General features: G+C 37.6%; 1 long non-coding RNA gene across 1 annotated transcript in view; it reads left to right on the top strand.

Moving 5' to 3' along the window:
- Nucleotides 1-2,699: 2,699 nt before the first annotated feature.
- The window catches only part of LOC128660388 (uncharacterized), a 111,773-nt gene continuing 105,936 nt past the window's right edge, over nucleotides 2,700-8,536 (top strand). Inside the window, exon 1 of the long non-coding RNA XR_008402526.1 lies at nucleotides 2,700-2,733. This is a non-coding gene — a long non-coding RNA (uncharacterized LOC128660388). The remainder of the gene's footprint in view (nucleotides 2,734-8,536) is intronic.

Below are 8,536 nucleotides of genomic sequence, written 5' to 3'. Positions count from 1 at the left end.
TGACCGGATCATGGACCTCTTCAGCCCCCGCTTGGGCTTGGATCAGGACATCGGAGGAGCTCTTCAGGACGGATCGGTGAACCTGGTATGGTGAAGACAAGGTAGGAAGATCTTCAGGGGCTTAGTGTTAGGTTTATTTAAGGGGGGTTTGGGTTAGATTAGGGGTATGTGGGTGGTGGGTTGTAATGTTGGGGGGGGTATTGTATGTGTTTATTTTACAGGCAAAAGAGCTGAAATTCTTCGGGCATGCCCCTCAAAGGGCCCTGTTCAGGGCTGGTAAGGTAAAAGAGCTTGTAACTTTTTTAATTTAGAATAGGGTAGGGAATTTTTTATTTTGGGGGGCTTTGTTATTTTATTAGGGGGCTTAGAGTAGGTGTAATTAGTTTAAAATTGTTGTAATATTTTTATTATGTTTGTAAATATTTTTTTATTTTCTGTAACTTAGATCTTTTTATTTTTTGTACTTTAGCTAGTTTATTTAATTGTATTTATTTGTAGGAATTGTGTTTAATTAATTTATTGATAGTGTAGTGTTAGGTTAATTGTAGGTAATTGTAGGTAGTTTATTTAATTAATTTATTGATAGGGTAGTGTTAGGTTTAATTATAACTTAGGTTAGGATTTATTTTACAGGTAAATTTCTTATTATTTTAACTAGGTAACTATTAAATAGTTCTTAACTATTTAATAGCTATTGTACCTGGTTAAAATAATAACAAAGTTGCCTGTAAAATAAATATTAATCCTAAAATAGCTATAATATAATTATAATTTATATTGTAGCTATATTAGGATTTATTTTACAGGTAAGTATTTAGCTTTAAATAGGAATAATTTATTTAATAAGAGTTAATTTATTTCGTTAGATGTAAATTATATTTAAGTTAGGGGGGTGTTAGTGTTAGGGTTAGACTTAGCTTTAGGGGTTAATCCATTTATTAGAATAGCGGTGAGCTCCGGTCGGCAGATTAGGGGTTAATAATTGAAGGTAGGTGTCGGCGATGTTAGGGAGGGCAGATTAGGGGTTAATACTATTTATGATAGGGTTAGTGAGGCGGGTTAGGGGTTAATAACTTTATTATAGTAGCGCTCAGGTCCGCTCGGCAGATTAGGGGTTAATAAGTGTAGGCAGGTGTCGGCGACGTTGAGGGGGGCAGATTAGGGGTTAATAAATATAATATAGGGGTCGGCGATGTTAGGGGCAGCAGATTAGGGGTACATAGGGATAACGTAGGTGGCGGCGATTTGCGGTCGGAAGATTAGGGGTTAATTATTTTAAGTAGCTGGCGGCGACGTTGTGGGGGGCAAGTTAGGGGTTAATAAATGTAATACAGGGGTCGGCGGGGTTAGGGGCAGCAGATTAGGGGTACATAAGTATAACGTAGGTGGCGGTCGGCAGATTAGGGGTTAAAAATTTTAATCGAGTGGCGGCGGTGTGGGGGAGCTCGGTTTAGGGGTACATAGGTAGTTTATGGGTGTTAGTGTACTTTAGGGTACAGTAGTTAAGAGCTTTATAAACCGGCGTTAGCCAGAAAGCTCTTAACTCCTGCTATTTTCAGGCGGCTGGAATTTTGTCGTTAGAGCTCTAACGCTCACTTCAGAAACGACTCTAAATACCAGCGTTAGAAAGATCCCATTGAAAAGATAGGCTACGCAAATGGCGTAGGGGGATCTGCGGTATGGAAAAGTCGCGGCTGAAAAGTGAGCGTTAGACCCTTTAATCACTGACGGTTACCGCCGAACTCCAAATCTAGGCCATAGAATGTGCTATGATTTAAAATATTATTAGTTTATTTTTAAATATATAAAATTCATACAAACACACATAAAAAATATACATATACTAAATAACTAAGGTGCACCTTTTTCAAATTAATATATAAAAATTCATATATATAACATCCAGTTTATACACATATTTCAATTAATATTCAATGTGTATTTTATCAAAGTCCAATGTATCCCAAAGTCTTATGGAAAAAAAGGCTACTTATTGGTCTTTTTTTTTTTTTTTTTTTGTATAAACAATTTGTTGTATCCACTGATATAACTTTGTTACTTATGGCCTTTTGGGGTCCGTTAAGTAAGCTGAAGCAGTATCCTTTGAATTTATTTAAGTAATACTGCAGAGTCCAAACAAAAGCTGGAACAGTGTCCTTTAAATTTGTTATGGTAATCCTTTTACAATGTCTCTCCAATTCATATGACTGTTAGGGAGATTTCCAAATGTAGTCTATAAGCCCCAAAGTAACCCTTGTAACACTCACCAGAATACGAAAGACTCTCTTTCCCCGACCGTGCCCTTTACCTTTGCAAATGATTTTCCAGCGTCTCTGATGTCGGCCGTTAGTTCAGGCCGTGACGTGTATCCTCACACGTGTCCGGTGGCTCGGTCGGGTTGCCGGTGCTGTGAATTTAGCTGTGGGTTACCTTAGGAGGACTTTGATTCACTTGCCGTTTACTTTCGGTGAGAGTAACATTAGGGAGATTGTTATGCCAACGGAGCCTCTCTAAGGAGTTGGATTTGATGGTGGTAAAACTTCCTTTGAACAGACACATCTCCTCCTAAGGTAACCCACAGCTAAATTCACAGTACTGGCAACCCGACCGAGCCACCGGACACGTGTGAGGATACACGTCACGGCCTGAACTAACGGCCGACATCAAAGACGCTGGAAAATCATTTGCAAAGGTAAAGGGCACGGTCGGGGAAAGAGAGTCTTTCGTATTCTGGTGAGTGTTACAAGGGTTACTTTGGGGCTTATAGACTACATTTGGAAATCTCCCTAACAGTCATATGAATTGGAGAGACATTGTAAAAGGATTATCATAACAAATTTAAAGGACACTGTTCCAGCTTTTGTTTGGACTCAGCAGTATTACTTAAATAAATTCAAAGGATACTGCTTCAGCTTACTTAACGGACCCCAAAAGGCCATAAGTAACAAAGATATATCAGTGGATACAAAAAATTGTTTATAAAAAAAAAAAAAAAAAAAAAAGACCAATAAGTAGCCTTTTTTTCCATAAGACTTTGGGATACATTAGACTTTGATAAAATACACATTGAATATTAATTGAAATATGTGTATAAACTGGATGTTATATATATGAATTTTTATATATTAATTTGAAAAAGGTGCACCTTAGTAATTTAGTATATGAATATTTTTTATGTGTGTTTGTATGAATTTTATATATTTAAAAATAAACTAATAATATTTTAAATCATAGTACATTCTAAGGCCTAGATTTGGAGTTCGGCGGTAAAAGGGCTGTTAACGCTCCGCGGGTTTTTTTCTGGCCGCACCATAAATTTAACTCTGGTATCGAGAGTCCAAAAAAATGCTGCGTTAGGCTCCAAAAAAGGAGCGTAGAGCATTTTTACCGCAAATGCAACTCTCGATACCAGAGTTGCTTACGGACGCGGCCAGCCTCAAAAACGTGCTCGTGCACGATTCTCCCATAGGAAACAATGGGGCTGTTTGAGCTGAAAAAAAACCTAACACCTGCAAAAAAGCCGCGTTCAGCTCCTAACGCAGCCCCATTGTTTCCTATGGGGAAACACTTCCTACGTCTGCACCTAACACTCTAACATGAACCCCGAGTCTAAACACCCCTAACCTTACACTTATTAACCCCTAATCTGCCGCCCCCGCTATCGCTGACCCCTGCATTACACTTTTAACCCCTAATCTGCCGCTCCGTAAACCGCCGCCACCTACGTTATCCCTATGTACCCCTAATCTGCTGCCCTAACATCGCCGACCCCTATGTTATATTTATTAACCCCTAATCTGCCCCCCCACAACGTCGCCGACACCTACCTACACTTATTAACCCCTAATCTGCCGAGCGGACCTGAGCGCTACTATAATAAATGTATTAACCCCTAATCCGCCTCACTAACCCTATCATAAATAGTATTAACCCCTAATCTGCCCTCCCTAACATCGCCGACACCTACCTTCAATTATTAACCCCTAATCTGCCGACCGGAGCTCACCGCTATTCTAATAAATGGATTAACCCCTAAAGCTAAGTCTAACCCTAACACTAACACCCCCCTAACTTAAATATAATTTACATCTAACGAAATAAATTAACTCTTATTAAATAACTTATTCCTATTTAAAGCTAAATACTTACCTGTAAAATAAATCCTAATATAGCTACAATATAAATTACATTTATATTATAGCTATTTTAGGATTAATATTTATTTTACAGGCAACTTTGTAATTATTTTAACCAGGTACAATAGCTATTAAATAGTTAAGAACTATTTAATAGTTACCTAGTTAAAATAATTACAAATTGACCTGTAAAATAAATCCTAACCTAAGTTATAATTAAACCTAACACTACCCTATCAATAAAATAATTAAATAAACTACCTACAATTACCTACAATTAACCTAACACTACACTATCAATAAATTAAATAAACACAATTGCTACAAATAAATACAATTAAATAAACTATCTAAAGTACAAAAAATAAAAAAGAACTAAGTTACAGAAAATAAAAAAATATTTACAAACATAAGAAAAATATTACAACAATTTTAAACTAATTACACCTACTCTAAGCCCCCTAATAAAATAACAAAGCCCCCCAAAATAAAAAATTCCCTACCCTATTCTAAAATACAAAAATTACAAGCTCTTTTACCTTACCAGCCCTGAACAGGGCCCTTTGCGGGGCATGCCCCAAGAAGTTCAGCTCTTTTGCCTGTAAAAAAAAACATACAATACCCCCCCCCCAACATTACAACCCACCACCCACATACCCCTAATCTAACCCAAACCCCCCTTAAATAAACCTAACACTAATCCCCTGAAGATCTTCCTACCTTGTCTTCACCATCCAGGTATCACCGATCGGCTCCTGGCTCCGATATCTTCATCCAACCCAAGCGGGGGCTAGACATCCACTGAAGAAGTCCAGAAGAGGGTCCAAAGTCTTCCTCCTATCCGGCAAGAAGAGGACATCCGGACCGGCAAACATCTTCTCCAAGCGGCATCTTCTATCTTCTTCCATCCGGAGCGAAGCGGCTGATCTTGAAGACCTCCGGCGCGGATCCATCCTCTTCTTTCGACGTCCAACTGAAGAATGAAGGTTCCTTTAAGGGACGTCATCCAAGATGGCGTCCCTCGAATTCCGATTGGCTGATAGGATTCTATCAGCCAATCGGAATTAAGGTAGGAATTTTCTGATTGGCTGATGGAATCAGCCAATCAGAATCAAGTTCAATCCGATTGGCCGATCCCATCAGCCAATCAGATTGAGCTCGCATTCTATTGGCTGATCGGAACAGCCAATAGAATGCGAGCTCAATCTGATTGGCTGATTGGATCAGCCAATCGGATTGAACTTGATTCTGATTGGCTGATTCCATCAGCCAATCAGAAAATTCCTACCTTAATTCCGATTGGCTGATAGAATCCTATCAGCCAATCGGAATTCGAGGGACGCCATCTTGGATGACGTCCCTTAAAGGAACCGTCATTCGTCGTCTAGTCGTCGGAAGAAGAGGATGGATCCGCGCTGGAGGTCTTCAAGATGGAGCCGGTCGTCATCGGATGGAAGAACATAGAAGATGCCGCTTGGAGAAGATGTTTGCCGGTCCGGATGTCCTCTTCTTGCCGGATAGGAGGAAGACTTTGGAGCACCGGATTATGGATCGCCAACCCCCGCTTGGGTTGGATGAAGATCTTGGAGCCAGGACGGATCGGTGATACCTGGTGAGGTGAAGACAAGGTAGGAAGATCTTCAGGGGCTTAGTGTTAGGTTTATTTAAGGGGGGTTTGGGTTAGATTAGGGGTATGTGGGTGGTGGGTTGTAATGTTGGGGGGGGGGTATTGTATGTTTTTTTTTTACAGGCAAAAGAGCTGAACTTCTTGGGGCATGCCCCGCAAAGGGCCCTGTTCAGGGCTGGTAAGGTAAAAGAGCTTGTAATTTTTGTATTTTAGAATAGGGTAGGGAATTTTTTATTTTGGGGGGCTTTGTTATTTTATTAGGGGGCTTAGAGTAGGTGTAATTAGTTTAAAATTGTTGTAATATTTTTCTTATGTTTGTAAATATTTTTTTATTTTCTGTAACTTAGTTCTTTTTTATTTTTTGTACTTTAGATAGTTTATTTAATTGTATTTATTTGTAGCAATTGTGTTTATTTAATTTATTGATAGTGTAGTGTTAGGTTAATTGTAGGTAATTGTAGGTAGTTTATTTAATTATTTTATTGATAGGGTAGTGTTAGGTTTAATTATAACTTAGGTTAGGATTTATTTTACAGGTCAATTTGTAATTATTTTAACTAGGTAACTATTAAATAGTTCTTAACTATTTAATAGCTATTGTACCTGGTTAAAATAATTACAAAGTTGCCTGTAAAATAAATATTAATCCTAAAATAGCTATAATATAAATGTAATTTATATTGTAGCTATATTAGGATTTATTTTACAGGTAAGTATTTAGCTTTAAATAGGAATAAGTTATTTAATAAGAGTTAATTTATTTCGTTAGATGTAAATTATATTTAAGTTAGGGGGGTGTTAGTGTTAGGGTTAGACTTAGCTTTAGGGGTTAATCCATTTATTAGAATAGCGGTGAGCTCCGGTCGGCAGATTAGGGGTTAATAATTGAAGGTAGGTGTCGGCGATGTTAGGGAGGGCAGATTAGGGGTTAATACTATTTATGATAGGGTTAGTGAGGCGGATTAGGGGTTAATACATTTATTATAGTAGCGCTCAGGTCCGCTCGGCAGATTAGGGGTTAATAAGTGTAGGTAGGTGTCGGCGACGTTGTGGGGGGCAGATTAGGGGTTAATAAATATAACATAGGGGTCGGCGATGTTAGGGGCAGCAGATTAGGGGTACATAGGGATAACGTAGGTGGCGGCGATTTGCGGTCGGAAGATTAGGGGTTAATTATTTTAAGTAGCTTGCGGCGACGTTGTGGGGGGCAAGTTAGGGGTTAATAAATATAATATAGGGGTCGGCGGTGTTAGGGGCAGCAGATTAGGGGTACATAAGTATAACGTAGGTGGCGGTCGGCAGATTAGGGGTTAAAAATTTTAATCGAGTGGCGGCGATGTGGGGGGACCTCGGTTTAGGGGTACATAGGTAGTTTATGGGTGTTAGTGTACTTTAGGGTACAGTAGTTAAGAGCTTTATAAACCGGCGTTAGCCAGAAAGCTCTTAACTCCTGCTTTTTTTCTGCGGCTGGAATCTTGTCGTTAGAGCTCTAACGCTCACTGCAGAAACGACTCTAAATACCGGAGTTAGGAAGATCCCATTGAAAAGATAGGATACGCAAATGGCGTAGGGGGATCTGCGGTATGGAAAAGTCGCGGCTGAAAAGTGAGCGTTAGACCCTTACCTACATGACTCTAAATACCGGCGGTAGCCTAAAACCAGCGTTAGGAGCCTCTAACGCTGGTTTTCACGGCTACCGCCGAACTCCAAATCTAGGTCTAAGTGAATTAAAATCAATATAAAGACCACAACTATCAGGTAGAGCATTTTATGCGCATTCAGAGATTTGGTTTTTTAACTCCTATATTTATACTACCTATAGTTTAAAAAATATTCGCCTAAAAGGGGAATCAAATGTATTTGAATAAATACACAAATAAATTAAAAATGTGTTAATTTCATTCCTATATGTACATATTTTATTCTTGGATTTTCAACTAAGCTAAAATAGAAATTGATAAATCAATAATCATAGATAAGAGTTGATTATATATTGATAAGGATGTTGATATATCTTTTGCCTCTTAGTTATATCATAAAGGCTTGGAGGTCTATGTCAATATTTAAACCTTTTGGATTTAAGCTTTCTAATAAGTGTATCCATTTAGTTTCTGCTTTCCTAAGGGATAATAAACGATTGTCACAGTTATTAGTAATATGTTCCAGAACCTTAAACATAATACCTACACTACTGCACTGATGTTTAGTTTTGCAGTGGTAAGAGACACTGTGTCCCTCTAATCCATTTTTAATGTTACTTAAATGTTCATACACCCTCCTCTTTATATGTTTTTATATGTTTGTTTTTTAACCATTTCGCTACTATTTTATAAAAAAAATTTTAGAGAAAGAATGTCCATCAAATAATAGAAGTATCGAATACTATTTATACCTATATAGACTGAAGAAAAATTATGTTGAATGCAAACAGCATTATAGAGAGGTTAGTGTTCTTTAGTTTTAACAATGTTTCGATGTAAGTATTAAATGTTTCTTGTCCTGGTTTTTAATCTGCAAATAATCATTATCTAGGCTGTATATGTATCAAATATTTTTAAATATATGAAGTTCAGGTAGTATGTAACAATTGCGTTTTATTAATTGTTTATAATATATAGAGGAACATTGTTTTAGCGATATGAATTTATGTTTTTATATAATAGGTGCTTATATGTGTTTATTTGTTATTTGTGACAGCAGTATAATATTTTAAAATTTCTAAGTAAGTTAAATAATACTGCTATTATTATTATTATTATTTTTCTTTCTAAGC

The sequence above is a fragment of the Bombina bombina genome, chromosome 5 (genome assembly GCF_027579735.1).
Source record: "Bombina bombina isolate aBomBom1 chromosome 5, aBomBom1.pri, whole genome shotgun sequence".
Classification (NCBI taxonomy): domain Eukaryota; kingdom Metazoa; phylum Chordata; class Amphibia; order Anura; family Bombinatoridae; genus Bombina; species Bombina bombina.
The sequence above is the reverse complement of the archived record's forward strand: the minus strand, read 5'-3'. Positions and strand labels throughout refer to the sequence as shown.